Source organism: Salmo trutta, chromosome 3 (assembly GCF_901001165.1).
Source record: "Salmo trutta chromosome 3, fSalTru1.1, whole genome shotgun sequence".
Classification (NCBI taxonomy): domain Eukaryota; kingdom Metazoa; phylum Chordata; class Actinopteri; order Salmoniformes; family Salmonidae; genus Salmo; species Salmo trutta.
This window is the reverse complement of record NC_042959.1, coordinates 24,370,474-24,388,214: the sequence shown is the minus strand read 5'-3', so window position 1 is coordinate 24,388,214 and position 17,741 is coordinate 24,370,474.

Below are 17,741 nucleotides of genomic sequence, written 5' to 3'. Positions count from 1 at the left end.
ATGCAGGCTGGGACTATTAGCGGGGAGATAGCTGAGGCCATCACAAACCATGGTGATGAAGTGTCCTATTTCCAAGTTGTCTCCCAAATCTGGGGCCCCCACTCTCCACTTCACTTACTAGACAGCCCAGAAACACAGCAGACAAGACATTTTATCTGTGTGTGTGTGTGTGTGTTCTTGAGTGTGTTTGTGTGTGTGTTCATGTACAGTCGGAAGTTTACATACACCTTAGCCAAATACATTTAAACTCAGTTTTTCACAATTCCTGACATTTAATCCTAGTAACAATTACCTATCTTAGGTCAGTTAGGATCACCACTTTATTTTAAGAATGTGAAATGTCAGAATAATAGTAGAGAGAATTATTTAATTTCAGCTTTTATTTCTTTCATCACATTCCCAGTGGGTCAGAAGTTTACATACACTCAATTAGTATTTGGTAGCATTGCCTTTAAATTGTTTAACTTGGGTCAAATGTTTCGGATAGCCTTCCACAAGCTTCCCACAATAAGTTGGGTGAATTTTGGCCCATTCCTCCTGACAGAGCTGGTGTAACTGAGTCAGGTTTGTAGGCCTCCTTGCTCACACATGGTTTTTCAGTTCTGCCTACACATTTTCTATAGGATTGAGGTCAAGGCTTTGTGATGGCCACTCCAATACCTTGACTTTGTTCTCCTTAAGCCATTTTGCCACAACTTTTGAAGTATGCTTAGGGTCATTGTCGATTTGGAAGACCCATTTGCGACTGAGTTTTAACTTCCTGACTGATATCTTGAGATGTTGTTTCAATATATCCACATAATTTTCCTCCCTCATGATGCCATCTATTTTGTGAAGTGCACGAGTCCTTCCTGCAGCAAAGCACCCCCACAACATAATGCAGCCACCCCCGTGCTTCAAGATTGGGATGATATTCTTCAGCTTGCAAGCCTCCCCCTTTTTCCTCCAAACATAACGATGGTCATTATGGCCAAACAGTTCTATTTTTGTTTCATCAGACCAGAGGACATTTCTCCAAAAAGTACGATCTTTGTCCCCATGTGCAGTTGCAAACCGTAGTCTGGCTTTTTATGGTGGTTTTGGAGCAGTGGCTTCTTACTTGCTAAGTGGCCTTTCAGGTTATGTCGATATAGGACTCATTTTACTGTGGAAATAGATACTTTTGTACCTGTTTCCTCCAGCCTCTTCACACGGTCCTTTGCTGTTGTTCTGGGATTGATTTGCACTTTCGCACCAAAGTACGTTCATCTCCAGGAGACAGAACGCGTCTCCTTCCTGAGCGGTATGATGGCTGCATGGCCCCATGGTGTTTATTCTTGTGTACAATTGTTTGTACAGATGCACATGGTACCTTCAGGCGTTTGGAAATTGCTCCCAAGGATGAACCATACTTGTGGATGTCTACAATTTTTTTTCTAAGGTCTTGGCTGAATTCTTTTGATTTTCCCATGATGTCAAGCAAAGAGGCACTGAGTTTGAAGGTACGCCTTGAAATACATCCAGAGATACACCCCCAATTGACTCAAATGATGTCAATTAGCCTATCGGAAGCTTCGAAAGCCATGACATCATTTTCTGGAATTTTCCAAGCTGTTTAAAGGCCCAGTCAACTTAGTGTATGTAAACTTCTGACTCACTGGAATTGTCATACAGTGAATTATAAGTAAAATAATCTGTCTGTAAACAATTGTTGGAAAAATTGTTTGTGTCATCACAAGTAGGTGTCCTAACCGACTTGCCAAAACGATAGTTTGTTAACAAGTAATTTGTGGAGTTGTTGGAAAACGAGTTTTAATGACTCCAAACTAAGTGTATGTAAACTTCCAACTTCAAGTGTATGTGCTTTTTCTTTTGAGTTTGAGAGGGAGACTTTCTTCTCTGCGTATATGGGCAATAGCATTATTAGTTAAATGTCTCTCTTAATGTAATTTCAAAGCATAACTGATTTAATTGCATACTTTTGAGACTTTATTGATAAAAAGAAGCTCCCACTGATAGGCTCCAATATTAGACAGATTTACATGTGAATGGTTAATTTTAAAATGATTGTTAGTACAAACCTTTCTGAGCTTTTTCATTTTAGTGTCACATTTAGTTTGTGCTTCTTGTTGCATCTAAACAAGTCAAGTCTCTGTCTCAAAGTTTCATTGTTAGCTCAGGGAAAACATGTGGACATGAGCTGCTAGCTGTTAGCTTTAACAGGAGTGACTGGGGAGCAAGACAAAGTGGTCCAAATTCTTTATTCTTAAACTAACAACAGGAATTCACCGCACCAATGAATCTCTGAGGGAATGTCATGACAGACCCAGATGTTTTTTTAAATGGGGGCGTAGATAATGCAGATGTTGCACTGTCCTTGTACACCCAACATAAAATATATGTTCTTATTCACCTCTCCTCTTTTTCTCCTCTTTTAGAGGGAAGTGTTTATCTCACAATGCAGGCAGGAAAGGGGCATTAATCACCACTGTGCCTTGGGAGCCCAGCCAATCATAACAGGTATAGTTGATGGTCATTTACACAGGGGTTCCTGGTGTGTATCTGTCTGGGTAGTAGATAATGGACTCCATGCTGTGGAGATGGGGAGGGATGTTAGTTTTACCACTGGATTGATAGGTTGGGGTTTGTAGGTGTGTTACATACCTTCAGTAACAAATCGCGCCTTGTCTTCACAATCACAATATTTATGTTTTTACTTTAATTCTATTCGGTAGATGTGTATTTCTTCTGAAATGCCCAATTAGTGAATGTTTGAATGTATACCAAGTTGCATCATTTTCTGGGAAAATGGAATGCTTTAAAAACATGTTCAAAGGTTCTCTCTTCTGTAGGATGATTTGGTCAAAAGTAGGATGATCTAGTCAAAGGTGCTCTATTCTGTTGGATGATTTAGTCAAAGGTGCTCTATTCTGTAGAATGATTTAGTCAAAGGTGCTCTATTCTGTAGGATGATTTAGTCCAAGGTGCTCTATTCTGTTGGATGATTTAGTCAAAAGTAGGATGATCTAGTCAAAGGTGCTCTATTCTTTCGGATGATTTAGTCAAAGGTACTCTATTCTTTCGGATGATTTAGTCAAAGGTACTCTATTATTTCGGATGATTTAGTCAAAGGTGCTCTATTCTGTTGGATGATTTAGTCAAAGGTGCTCTATTCTGTTGGGTGATTTAGTGTCACGAATTGACGTATGAAAGAGACCAAGGCGCAGCGTGCGTATCGTTCCACATCTTTATTTCTATGTGAAACTATGCAAGACAGACAATAAACTATAAACAAAAACAACAAACCGTGACAAAGAGCTGCTACATGCATAAACTCAAAATAATCTCCCACAAACACTAGTGGGAAAAACAACAACTTAAATATCCAATTTGTAAGTCGCTCTGGATAAGAGCGTCTGCTAAATGACTTAAATGTAAATGAAATATGACCCCAATTAGAGACAACGATGACCAGCTGCCTCTAATTGGGAATCATACGAAAACCCCAACCTAGAAAAAAGAACCTAGAACACAACATAAAAAATGTAAACTAGACAAAAACCCCAACATAGAAAAAAGAACCTAGAACACAACATAGAAATAAATAAACTAGACAAAACCCCCCCAGTCACGCCCTGACCTACTCTACAATAGAAAAGTACGAGCTCTCTATGGTCAGCACGTGACATTTAGTCAAAGGTGCTCTATTCTGTTGGATGATTTAGTCAAAGGTGCTCTATTCTGTTGGATGATTTAGTCAAAGGTGCTCTATTCTGTTGGATGATTTAGTCAAAGGTGTTTTATTCTGTTGGATGATTTAGTCAAAGGTGCTCTATTCTGTTGGATGATTTAGTCAAAGGTGCTCTATTCTGTTGGATGATTTAGTCAAAGGTGCTCTAGTCTGTAGGATGATTTAGTCAAAGGTGCTCTAGTCTGTAGGATGTGTGTATTTAGTTATTTAGTGAAGGAGTTATGGACTATTCATTATCGGTAGACAGACAATTCATATATTCACATGGAAAATGTTGGTCTTTGTCTAATGGACCTTCATCAAGCTGACTCTGCTTACTCTCTACATGTACCGTACTTAAGGGAAAAGCAACATTTCTGTGGTACGCTGGCAACATGGGACCAACCAAGGGTGTTGGGTAGCTAGTGAGCCTTGGCAACATGGGACCAACCAAGGGTGTTGGGTAGCTAGTGAGCCTTGGCACCATGGGGCCAAGCAGGGCTGTTGGGTATCTAGCGAACCTTGAGCGATGAGCTGTGTGTGTGTGTATTTGTGTGTGAGTGCATCCAGTCAGGCTTGGCGGCGGCAGCCAGGACCTCATCTGTGACTGAGTGGGTGCTATAAAAGCCTAGAAGTGACGGGTCACGGTAAAGGTTAACAAAATCAAGGCGCGGAATTTACGAGCGCCCGTGCTCCAGCATCGCCAGCACTGATGGTGTGTGTAGAGGGCGGTTGGAGAGGGGGGATTATAAATACAGAGACTGTGTGTGTGTGTGTGTGTGTGTGTGTGTGTGTGTGTGTGTGTGTGTGTGTGTGTGTGTGTGTGTGTGTGTGTGTGTGTGTGTGGAATCGATCAGTCTGTGTTTAGGTCTCCTGTCTCGCGAGGTCATCCAGCTGACCATCTGTATTGAGACGTGGTGTCTACCCCCTAAAAGCCCTGCTCCAGATATCATGCCATCTGACAATGCCTTGTTAGTTGTCAGCAAATGTCCAAACACACTAAACAGTATGTGAAATGAACTTTTCTTACGATAACAGCACGTTTTCACTTTCACTTCAATCATTCCATTTCATCCACTGTCTGTATCATTTTGTGGAACCTTTAAACGGGCAATCAGCAGTTGCTACGTCCATTTTGGTATTTATAAATGAATGATATGTACCCATTGATTCTTGAAGAATATAGCTTATGAATGCCTTATGAGCTTAGTTCAACTGTCGTACCCCATCAGAACCCAAAATATAAGATTGTTTTACTCAAATGTTTGTAAACAATGTAAATATAAACAAACATTGTATAGCCTCAACATGGTCAAAACTATAATTTTGATATCATGGATGGTCAGTCCACAATCAATTAACCATCAGAATCGTCTAGGGCTATACATTCTCTCCCAGACTCATAGATATTGTCACGTCCTGACCAGTAAAGGGGTCATTTGTAATTGTAGTATGGTCAGGGCATGGCAGGGGGTGTTTGTTTTGTGTGTTTTGTTTTTCTTTGGTTCTAGGGGATTTTGGTTCTAGTTTTCTATTTCTATGTTTCTTTTTCTATGTGTGACCAGGTATGGCTTCCAATCAGAGGCAGGTGTCTTTCGTTGTCTCTGATTGGAAGCCATACTTAGGCAGCCTGTTTTTCCTGTGTTTTTGTGGGTGGTTATTTTCTGTTTAGCCTGTGTGCCTTATGGAACTGTTTCGTCATCTGTTCATTTTGTTTTGAGTGTTCTCTCTAAATAAAAGTAAGAACATGAGCACTATACCCGCTGCGCCTTGGTCTGTCCCTTTCGACACCTATTTTTACATTTACATTTTAGTCATTTAGCAGACGCTCTTATCCAGAGCAACTTACAGTAGTGAATGCATACATTTCATACATCTTTTTTTTCTTTTTTTCTTACTGGTCCCCTGTGGGAATCGAACCCACAACCCTGGCGTTGCAAACACCATGCTCAACCAACTGAGCCACACGGGACTGCCTATGACAGATATACATTTTGGAGTGTGGTGTAAGGTAACCTGTCCGTCCAGTATACATAATAATTGAGTCCACACTCAAAGGCCAGACCAATTACGTACCAAATATGTCTTAAATCAGTTTTGTTTAATGTTTTTCTGTCATGCATAATATGCAGTAGGCTATGTAATGTATAACGGCACAATCATCATTTTAATTACGTTTTTTTTCTTTCGGGTTTGGGTTCATAAGCCTATGCATACGCATAAGCTCTAACATACATATGGATGTTTTGAATTAATCATCACCTTAGAAAACACTGTCCATTTCGTTGTGTATCTTTGAAACATCCACAACGACCATGTTTTAAGCTATTTCAACCTGCTGTTGAACTTCTTTCTTTAAATATATCATCACAGTGTGGTGATTTTTAAAAGTACCATAGGCCTACTGTTTTGATGATAAGTTTTGATTGTATTTGCGTTTATGTCCGAGTAGTTAGAGGGACAATAGAGCCTTGAGTATCAAGCCAGTAGACTTGATGGTAGTTGGCAAGTTGGGTACTACCAAAGCATGTTCAGAGTGTATAAAAGGAGATTACCATGACTCAATGGTCACATGGAATTTTAATGCGGTCATGACTGGTGTAGCAGTAATATGGTCACCACAACAGCCCTAGATGTGGCCAGTATGATAAAAGGGGTGGGGTACACTGAGTTAGGATGTTGCTTTCAATGACAATCACTTATTCTTTGAAACTTGCCTCACAAAGCTCTCATGCAAATATACAGTACCAGTCAAAAGTTTGGACACACCTACTGAACTCCTTCAAGACTGTTGGAAAAGTGTTCCAGGTGAAGCTGGTTGAGAGAATGCCAAGAGTGTGCAAAGCTGTCATCAAGGCAAAGGGTGGCTATTTGAAGAATCTCAAATCTACCTTAAAAAAAAAAATTTAACACTTTTTTGCTTACTACATGATTCCATGTATGTTATTTCAAAGTTTTGATGTCTTCACTATTGTTCTACCATGTATAAAATAGTACAAATAAAGAAAAACCCTTGAATGAATAAGTGTGTCCAAACTTTTGACTGGTACTGTACGTAGTTATGTCTAGCTCTATATTCCACTGTGTGTGGCTATGTTGGCTCAATCATGTGTCATAGGATTGATTAATTGTCTGTTTGAAGATTAACAGATTGGTTGAGTGAGGAGAAGAGTGGAATTTAAAGTAAGTAAGAGTAAAATGGGTAAACTGATGTCAGTTAGACCCATGTGATGTATTGACAGCTAACTAATGAACACTGAAGCACATAGGCCTATAGACTAGCAGGACTTTAAGTTAACTGGGTGGAAGTAGATTTGTCTTAACATCCTATTGTCACCATTTCCCCCCATTTCTCTCTCCCTCCATTCTGTAATTGTTTCCAAGACTATGGAAAATCAAACAAAACAGATAAAGATAGACATCTATTGATAATTGTATATCTGAGATAAAAAGCTAAATAAACCAAACATGATTTAGTAAAGTCCACATGACCAATAATGATAATGGCTTCAGCTGAGAGTGGAACAAATACCCATCTTGTTAAGTCCCAAGGGTCTGCCACCGCCATAGCCACACCTGTTGTCTTGCTCCTCAGACAGGAACTGCCAGTCCAGCAAGGCCACACAGTGGAAAGTAACCCAAACCTGTTTTGTTAGACCTCCCCTGTCATATCATCCGCCCTATCCCATTACGGTTCTGATGACTTTGAGGAAGTGATCAGAATTAGTCTGCATATAAAGCCTGCTCTCTAAGCCCTCTGGCTTTAGCCTGGGTTTGTACAACACTCTGTCGCTCCCAATGCCATGGCGACGGCCCCACAGGGTCACAGCCACCCCGTTGTGTCACCGCGCCAAGAGACAAAAGGCAGTGACGTCCATACCATTCCTACGCCTTGCCCCCTGATGGCCTGTTTTTTAATAGGTTCACACGGAGGTGTTGCTCCCCTTCTTGTGGGGTAACAAACCCTCGCACCCCCTACCGCACCTGGCCCTGTACATGTTTACTATAGCGCTAATCCACTAGCGCTAGCGTCTCACTGAGCAACAAGTCTGTGACTTAGTGACTCGACTTGTTTGTAGGAGGGCTTCCAGCGGCGCCGTGGTAATTGGCTTCCTCTACCACCGCCCGCCCGTCGGGCTTTTCATTGGCCAAGTCGGCTGAGGAGGAGGAAGAGGGAGGAGGAGGAAGGAGGAGCAAAGGATTATAGGATGAGATACAGCCCGGGAGAGTCAGGCACAAGGGAGAGCCACGACTTCACAGCTGATGGCAAATCCATCAGCTCTCTCTCCAATCAGTGAGCTTCTGAAACAAAGTTTTGCTTTGTTTTCCTGTGACTTAGGAACTTAGAAAAATGTGGAGGATTTGGTAGGACTCTGCTGGTTCTCTGTGTTAGGCCCAACCCAAAGATGATTAACTGTACCTAGTGACAATGGGCTGAAACTAACACCCAACCACCTGCCAAAAACAGCAACATTTAACCCTATGGGGTAACCCTATCAATCATACAAGCCTGTTTCATTACATACATTTCACTGTGTTTAACACTGTCACTGCACCCAAAATGATCAATTGTAATGCCGCAGATGATATGAGTTAGTATAGAACTACCCTACACAGCATCTACTGGGACTTGTGTGGATTTGGCCAGATAAAATGAAAGGATAACACATTAAGCGATTGGTTACTACGGTGGGTTAAATTTGGCAGGAGTAGTAAGTTATGACTTCACCATGTAAATTTCAAAAGGGGATGTGCATATGATTTATTGAGTGCAGTGAATTGACTCAGGGGTGACAGGGGTGCATGTATGAGTAAAACATTGGAATTTCATGGAGAACAAGGTGTGAGAATCTCTGTGGCGTAATGCAAGCTTGAGACCTAAACATATCCATAACAAAGTGTGTTTTGGAGGTGCCACTTTCAGTTCACCATTTCTGGTCTAAGAGGTGTATAAAGCACTGCTTTAAATCTGCCAACCAGACAAGTGCATACCATGGAATACATGAGGAATAGGGAATGCCTGTCTTGCAACAGAAACCTTTCTTTACTTTCACAGAGGCTCCGGCCCCATATACTAATGATAAGAGGCCCGCATTCCTACACAGGCCCCCAAGCTTGAGGCCCCCAGGTCCAACTGGTGACCTCACCTGACATTGTCCAGTCCTGGGGGGGGGGGGGATGCCCAACTCCATTGCATGCCCTCCTCTCCCTTCACCCACCTTCCCCTAAACACTTAGCCACACTGAGGGTAGTCAAAGATAAGGGGAAGACAGCACAAGGCCTCTCTGACTGTGGTCAACACAGCTACTACAGATAACATTGTTTTGGAGAGATGCCGGAGTAATAGTGAATACTTTGTGTGGATTTGTTTTTGTGTGAGTAAGGCAAGAGCTGTAAAAATGACAAAAACAGTTGAAAGGTTTCCTTACATGGATTGGAAATTATAATAATTAATATAAAGTGAAGTACTTTAATTATAAAGTTTGGATATAATATGTGGAGGAGTTCAGAGACCTAGCCGTGTGGTGCCAGGACAACAACCTCTCCCTGAACGTGATCAAGACAAAGGAGATGATTGTCGACTACAGGAAAAGGAGGACCGAGCACACCCCCTTCTCATCGACGGGGCTATAGTGGAGCAGGTTGAGAGCTTCAAGTTCCTTGGTGTCCACATCACCAACAAACTAACATGGTCCAAGCACAACAAGACAGTCATGAAGAGGGCATGACAAAACCTATTCCCCTCAGGAGACTGAAATGATTTGGCATGGGTCCTCAGATCCTCAAAAGGTTCTTCAGCTGCACCATCGAGAGCATCATGACTGGTTGTATCACTGCCTGGTATGGCAACTGCCATAGGGCCAAGCTAGGGCCAAGCTTCCTGCCATCCAGGACCTCTATACAAGGCGGTGTCAGAGGAAGGCCCTAAACATTGTCAAAGACTCCAGCCACCCTAGTCATAGACTGTTCTCTCTGCTACCGCAGGGCAAGCGGTACCGGAGCGCCAAGTCTAGGTCCAAGAGGCTTCTAAACAGCTTCTACCCCCAAGCCATAAGACTCCTGAACATCTAATGAAATGGCTACCCAGACTATTTGCATTGCCCCCCCCCTTTTTTTACACTGCTGCTTCTCTCTGTTTATTATCTACGCATAGTCACTTTAATAACTCTACCTACATGTACATATTACCTCAATTACCTCAACTAACTGGTGCCCTCGCACATTGACTCTGTACCGGTACCCCCTGTATATAACCTCGCTATTGTTATTTTACTGCTGCTCTTTAATTATTTGTCACTTTAAATTACATGTATTGTTTTAGGTATTTTTTCTTAAAACTGCATTGTTGGTTAAGGTCTTGTAAGTAAGCATTTCACTGTAAGGTCTACACCTGTTGATCTTGGCGCATGTGACAAATAACATTTGATTTGATTTGACTGTATGAACTAATATGTATTTTAGGGAGATAGCAAATAACTCCACAGGCCACATGTTGGGACAGAGTACTTCCCATAACTCTGGTACATCCCTCCTAACACAAGTACTGACAGTCAGTCAGTCAGAGAATGTTCGAGATCACGTGCGGTCTTTTGGACAGAAGGATTGTGATGTCACCATGTGTTTGCATTTGGCTGACGGTCGGGGTGCCCTACGATGCATCAGAATGTGTAGACAGACTGGACAGTCACTGATAAACCTACAGATGTCCTGTCTCTCATGTTGTCAAACAGCATAAGACCTCAACCCTGACTGGCTGCTGACAACAGCGTCAGATCAATGTCCAATTTTGCTTGATATTTGATTGATGCCAATTTAACTTGAAATAAACCAGACTTTGGTTTGACACCCACGTTGCTTGAAATCTGGTTTAGAAAAAAAAAAAAGTGAGCCATTGTTGGCTTTTTACCCACCTTTACGTAACATGATCATGTTATATTTACCTGATTCATGTGAAATAAGCATACAACATTTGCACACAAACACATAAATATACACCAAATATACTTGAAGTTACCCCAAGTGTTGATACCCAATGCATTTGGCCATTATGCAACATTTCAGGTTAACAAGGGATGTAAAGGGTCTTGTTAGTCATTTCATAAACCCCAGCTTAGTGTGGTCTTATATGGTCTTATATAGCCTGAATAGGTTTAAATGGACTTTGGCAGTGGGCTAAGAGTGACTTAAGGGAGGCTTACACTACTTTGCGTGAGGCTGAAACTGGAAGGGAATTGGCTGTCAGCAACCACAACAGCGGGTCCAGGGTTAAGGAGACTGTTTGAGGAAGTTCTGGGATTATATCCATTATTGACATGGAGTAATGGCAATGGACGAACTGCATAGCTTAAGTTTTGGAGTATGGGAATTTTGGGAAAAACACTGAGTCACCTTAGCCTGGTTCCATGTACTGTATGTTTGTGCTGTATAGCCAACTCCTATGGTCATTATTATTATTAGCAAGACAGCACAAACAGATCTGAGACCAGGAAAGAGTAATGTATGCTGGTTGTTACCAGGCTACAGTCATGTGTGCTGGTTATTACCAGAATAGAGTCATGTGTGTTGGTTGTTATTAACAGGCTAGAGCAATGTATGCTGGTTATTACCAGAATAGAGTCATGTGTGTTGGTTGTTATTAACAGGCTAGAGCCATGTATGCTGGTTATTAACAGAATAGAGTCATGTGTGCTGGTTATTAACAGAATAGAGTCATGTGTGCTGGTTATTATCAGGCCAGAGTTATGTATGCTGGTTATTAATGGCTATCATCATGTGTGCGGGTTATTATCAGGTTAGCGTCATGTATGCTGGTTATTACCAGGCTAGAGTCATGTATGCTGGTTATTACCAGGCTAGTGTCATGTACAGTATTCTGGTTATTACCCAGCTAAAGTCATGCATGCTGGTTATTACTAGGCAACAGTAATGTATGCTGGTTATTACCAGGCTAGAGTCAGGTATGCTGGTTATTACTAGGCTAGCATCATGTATGCTGGTTATTACCCAGCTAAAGACGTGTGCTGGTTATTACCAGTCTAGAGTCATCAATGCTGCTTATTACCAGATTAGAGTAATGCATGCTGGTTATTACCAGGCTAGCATCATGCATTCTGGTTATTACCAGGCTAGAGTCATGTAATCAAACAATCAATCAAATGTATTTATAAAGCCCTTCTTACATCAGCTGATGTCACAAAGTGCTGTACAGAAACCCAACCTAAAACCCCAAACAGCAAGCCTAAAAGCCTGTTGTAGCCAGGTGTAGAAGCACGGTGGATAGGGAAAACTCCCTAGAAAGGCCAGAACCTAGGAAGAAACCTAGAGAGGAACCAGGCTATGAGGGGTGTCCAGTCCTCTTCTGGCTGTGCCGGGTGGAGATTATAACAGAACAAGGCCAAGAGGTTCAAATGTTCATAGACAACCAGCAGGGTCAAATAATGATAATCACAGTGGTTGTAGAGGTTGCAACAGGTCAGCATCTCAGGAGTAAATGTCAGTTGGCTTTTCAGAGCCGATCATTCAGAGTATCTCTACCGCTCCTGCTGTCTCTAGAGAGTTGAAAACAGCAGGTCTGGGACAGGTAGCACATCCGATGAACAGGTCAGGGTTCCATAGCCGCAGGCAGAACAGTTGAAACTGGAGCAGCAGCACGACCAGGTGGACTGGAGACAGCAAGGAGTCATCCGGCCAGGTAGTCCTGAGGCATGGTCCTAGGGCTCATGTCCTCCGAGAGATAGAGAGAAAGAAAGAAAAACAGAGCGAGAATTAGAGAGAACATACTTAAATTCACACAGGACACCGGATAAGACAGGAGAAAAACTCCAGATATAACAGACTGACCCTAGCCCCCCGACACATAAACTATTGCAGCACAAATACTGGAGGCTGAGACAGGAGGGTTCGGGCGACACTGTGGCCCCGTCCGACGATACCCCCGGACAGGGCCAAACAGGCAGGAAATAACCCCACCCACTTTCCCAAAGCACAGCCCCCACACGACTAGAGGGATATCTCCAACAACCAACTTACCATCCTAAGACAAGGCCGAGTATAGCCCACGAAGATCTCCCCCACGGCACAACCCAAGGGGGGACGCCAACCCGGACAGGATGATCACGTCAGTGACTCAACCCACTCCATAACCCATGAATGGTGGTTATTACCAGGCTAGAGTCATGTAAGCTGGTTATTGCCAGGCTACAGTAATGTATGCTGGTTATTACCAGGCTAGCGTCATGTATACTGGTTATCAACAGGCTAGAGTCATGTATGCCAATTATTACCAAGCTAGAGTCATGCATGCTGGTTATTAACAAGCTAGAGTCATGGTATGCTGGTTAATACCTGGCTAGCGTCATGTATGCTGGTTATTACCAGCCTTGCATAATGTATACTGGTTATTATCAGGCTAGAGTCATGTACTCTGGCTATTACCAGGCTACAGTAATGTATGCTGGTTATTAGGCTAGAGTCATGTATGCCAGTTATTACCAAGCTAGAGTCATGCATGCTGGTTATTAACAGGCTAGAGTCATATGTGCTGGTCATTACCAGGCTAGAGTCATGAATTATGCTTATTACCAGGCTAGAATCATTAATGCTGGTTATTACCAGGCTAGAGTCATATTACCTGATTAATACCAGGCTAGAGTCGAGTGTGCTGGTTATTACCAGGCTTGCATCATGTGTGCTGGTTATTACCAGGCTAGAGGCACGTGTGCTGGTTTTTACCAGGCTAGCATCATGTAGGCTGGTTATTACCAGGCTAGCATCATGTGTGCTGGTTTTTACCCAGCTAGAGTCATGTATGCCATTTTTTTTATCATGCTTGCATCATGTATGCTTGTTATTACCAGGCTAGAGTCATTTGTGCTGGTAATTACTAGGCTAGCATTATATATCCTGGTTATTGCCAGGCTAGAGTCACGTATTCTGGTTATTGCTAGATTAGAGTCGTGTACGCTGGTTATTACCAGGTTACAGTAATGTATGCTGGTTATTACCAGGCTAGCATCATGTATGCTGTTTATTAACAGGCTAGAGTCATGTGTGCTGGTTATTACCAGGCTAGAGTCATGTATGCTGGTTATTAACAGGCTAGAGTCATGTATGCTGGTTATTAACAGGCTAGAGTCATATGTGCTGGTCATTACCAGGCTATATCGAATCTTCCATTCCTCTCAAAAATTTTAGAAAAAGTTGTTGCGCAGCAACTCACTGCCTTCCTGAAGACAAACAATGTATACGAAACGCTTCAGTCTGGTTTTAGACCCCATCATAGCACTGAGACTGCACTTGTGAAGGTGGTAAATGACCTTTTAATGACGTCAGACCGAGGCTCTGCATCTGTCCTCATGCTCCTAGATCTTAGTGCCGCTTTTGATACCATCGATCACCACATTCTTTTGGAGAGATTGGAAACCCAAATTGGTCTACATGGACAAGTTCTGGCCTGGTTTAGATCTTATCTGTCGGAAAGATATCAGTTTGTCTCTGTGAATGGTTCGTCCTCTGACAAATCAATTGTAAATTTCGGTGTTCCTCAAGGTTCCGTTCTAGGACCACTATTGTTTTCACTATATATTTTACCTCTTGGGGATGTCATTCGAAAACATAATGTTAAATTTCACTGCTATGCGGACGACACACAGCTGTACATTTCAATGAAACATGGTGAAGCCCCAAAATTGCCCTCGCTAGAAGCCTGTGTTTCAGACATAAGGAAGTGGATGGCTGCAAATTTTCTACTTTTAAACTCGGACAAAACAGAGATGCTTGTCCTAGGTCCCAAGAAACAAAGAGATCTTCTGTTGAATCTGACAATTAATCTGGATGGTTGTACAGTCGTCTCAAATAAAACTGTGAAGGACCTCGGCGTTACTCTGGACACTGATCTCTCTTTTGAAGAACATATCAAGACTGCTTCAAGGACAGCTTTTTTCCATCTACGTAACATTGCAAAAATCAGAAACTTTCTGTCCAAAAATGACGCAGAAAAATTAATCCATGCTTTTGTTACTTCTAGGCTCGACTACTGCAATGCTCTACTTTCCGGCTACCCGGATAAAGCACTAAACAAACTTCAGTTAGTGCTAAATACGGCTGCTAGAATCCTGACTAGAACCAAAAAATTTGATCATATTACTCCAGTGCTAGCCTCCCTACACTGGCTTCCTGTTAAGGCAAGGGCTGATTTCAAGGTTTTACTGCTAACCTACAAAGCATTACATGGGCTTGCTCCTACCTATCTTTCCGATTTGGTCCTGCCGTACATACCTACACGTACGCTACGGTCACAAGACGCAGGCCTCCTAATTGTCCTTAGAATTTCTAAGCAAACGGCTGGAGGTAGGGCTTTCTCCTATAGAGCTCCATTTTTATGGAATGGTCTGCCTACCCATGTGAGAGACGCAGACTCAGTCTCAACCTTTAAGTCTTTACTGAAGACTTATCTCTTCAGTAGGTCCTATGATTAAGTATAGTCTGGCCCAGGAGTGTGAAGGTGAACGGAAAGGCTGGAGCAACGAACCACCCTTGCTGTTTCTGCCTTGTCGGTTCCCCTCGTCCCACTGGGATTCTCTGCCTCTAACCCTTTTACAGGGGCTGAGTCACTGACTTACTGGTGTTCTTCCATGCCGTCCATGGGAGGGGTGCGTCACTTGAGTAGGTTGAGCCACTGACGTGGTCTTCCTGTCTGGGTTGGCGCCCCCCCCTTGGGTTGTGCCGTGGCGGAGATCTTTGTGGGCTATACTCGGCCTTGTCTTCGGACGGTAAGTTGGTGGTTGTAGATATCCCTCTAGTGGTGTGGGGGCTGTGCTTTGGCATAGTGGGTGGGGTTATATCCTGCCTGTTTGGCCCTGTCCGGGGGTATCATCGGATGGGGCCACAGTGTCTTCTGATCCCTCCTGTCTCAGCCTCCAGTATTTATGCTGCAGTAGTTTATGTGTCGGGGGGCTAGGGTCAGTCTGTTACATCTGGAGTATTCTCTTGTCTTATCCGGTGTCCTGTGTGAATGTAAATATGCTCTCTCTAATTCTCTCTTTCTCTCTTTCTTTCTTTCTCTCGGAGGACCTGAGCCCTAGGACCATGCCTCAGGACTACCTGGCATGATGACTCCTTGCTGTCCCCAGTCCACCTGGCCATGCTGCTGCTCCAGTTTCAACTGTTCTGCCTGCGGCTACGGAACCCTGACCTGTTCACCGGACGTGCTTGTTGCACCCTCGACAACTACTATGATTATTATTATTTGACCATGCTGGTCATTTACGAACATTTTAACATCTTGACCATGTTCTGTTATAATATCCACCCGGCACAGCCAGAAGAGGACTGGCCACCCCTCATAGCCTGGTTCCTCTCTAGGTTTCTTCCTAGGTTTTTGGCCTTTCTCAGGAGTTTTTCCTAGGGAGTTTTTCCCAGCCACCGTGCTTCTTTCACATGCATTGCTTGCTGTTTGGGGTTTTAGGCTGGGTTTCTGTACAGCACTTTGAGATTTCAGCTGATGTACGAAGGGAAAAATAAATACATTTGATTTGATTTGATTTGATTTAGAGTCATGAATTCTCATTATTACCAGGCTAGAGTCATGAATGTTGGTTATTACCAGGCTTGCTTCACGTGTGCTGGTTATTACCAGTCTAAAGTCATATTACCTGGTTATCACCAGGCTACAGTCACGTGTGCTGGTTCTTACCAGGCTTGCGTCACTTGTGCTGGTTATTACCAGGCTAGAGGCTTGTGTGCTGGTTTTTACCAGGCTTGCATCATGTATGCTGGTTTTTACCAGGCTAGAGTCATGTACGCTATTTATTACCAGGCTAGCGTCATGTGTGCTGGTTACTAACCGGCTAGAGTCATGTGGGCAGGTTTTTACCATGCTTGCTGGTTATTACCAGGCTATAGTAATTTATGCTGGTAATTACCAGGCTATTATTATATATGCTGTTATTACCAGGCTAGAGTCATGTGTGCTGGTTATTACCAGGCTAGTGTCATGTATGATGGTTATTACCAAGCAAGAGTCATATGTGCTGGTTATTACTAGGCTAGAGTCATGTATCATGGTTATTATCAGGCTAGCGTGATGTATGCTGGTTATTACCAGGCTAGAGTAATGTATGCTGGTTATTACCAGGCTAGAGTAATGTATTCTAGTAACTACCCAGCTAAAGTCATGTATGCTGGTTATTACTAGGCTACAGTAATGTATGCTGGTTATTACCAGGCTAGAGTCAGGTATAATGGTTATTACCAGGCTAGCATCATGTATGCTGGTTATTATCCAGCTAAAGTATTGTATGCTGGTTATTAACAGGCTAGAGACATGTGTGCTGGTTATTACCAGGCTAGAGTCATCAATGCTGCTTATTACCAGATTACAGTAATGCATGCTGGTTATTACCAGGCTAGCGTCATGTATTCTGGTTATTACCAGGCTAGAGTCATGTATGTTGGTTATTACCAGGCTACAGTATTGTGTGCTGGTCATTACCAGATTAGAGTCATATGTGCTGGTTATTACTAGGCTAGAGTCATATGTGTTGGTCATTACCAGGCTAGAGTCATGAATTCTCATTATTACCAGGCTAGAGTCATGTGTGTTGGTTATTACCAGTCTAGAGTCATGTATGCTGGTTATTAACAGGCTAGAGTCATATGTGCTGGTCATTACCAGGCTAGAGTCATGAATTCTCATTATTACCAGGCTAGAGTCATGAATGTTGGTTATTACCAGGCTTGCTTCACGTGTGCTGGTTATTACCAGGCTAAAGTCATATTACCTGGTTATCACCAGGCTACAGTCACGTGTGCTGGTTCTTACCAGGCTTGTGTCACTTGTGCTTACCAGGCTAGAGTCATGTGTGATTGTTATTTCCAGGTTAGTGTAATGTATGCTGGTTATTACCAGGCTAGAGTCATGTGCTCTGGTTATTACCAGACTAGCGTCATGTGCGCTGGTTATTACCAGGCTAGAGTCACATGTGCTTGTTATTACCAGACTAGCGTCATGTGCGCTGGTTATTACCAGGCT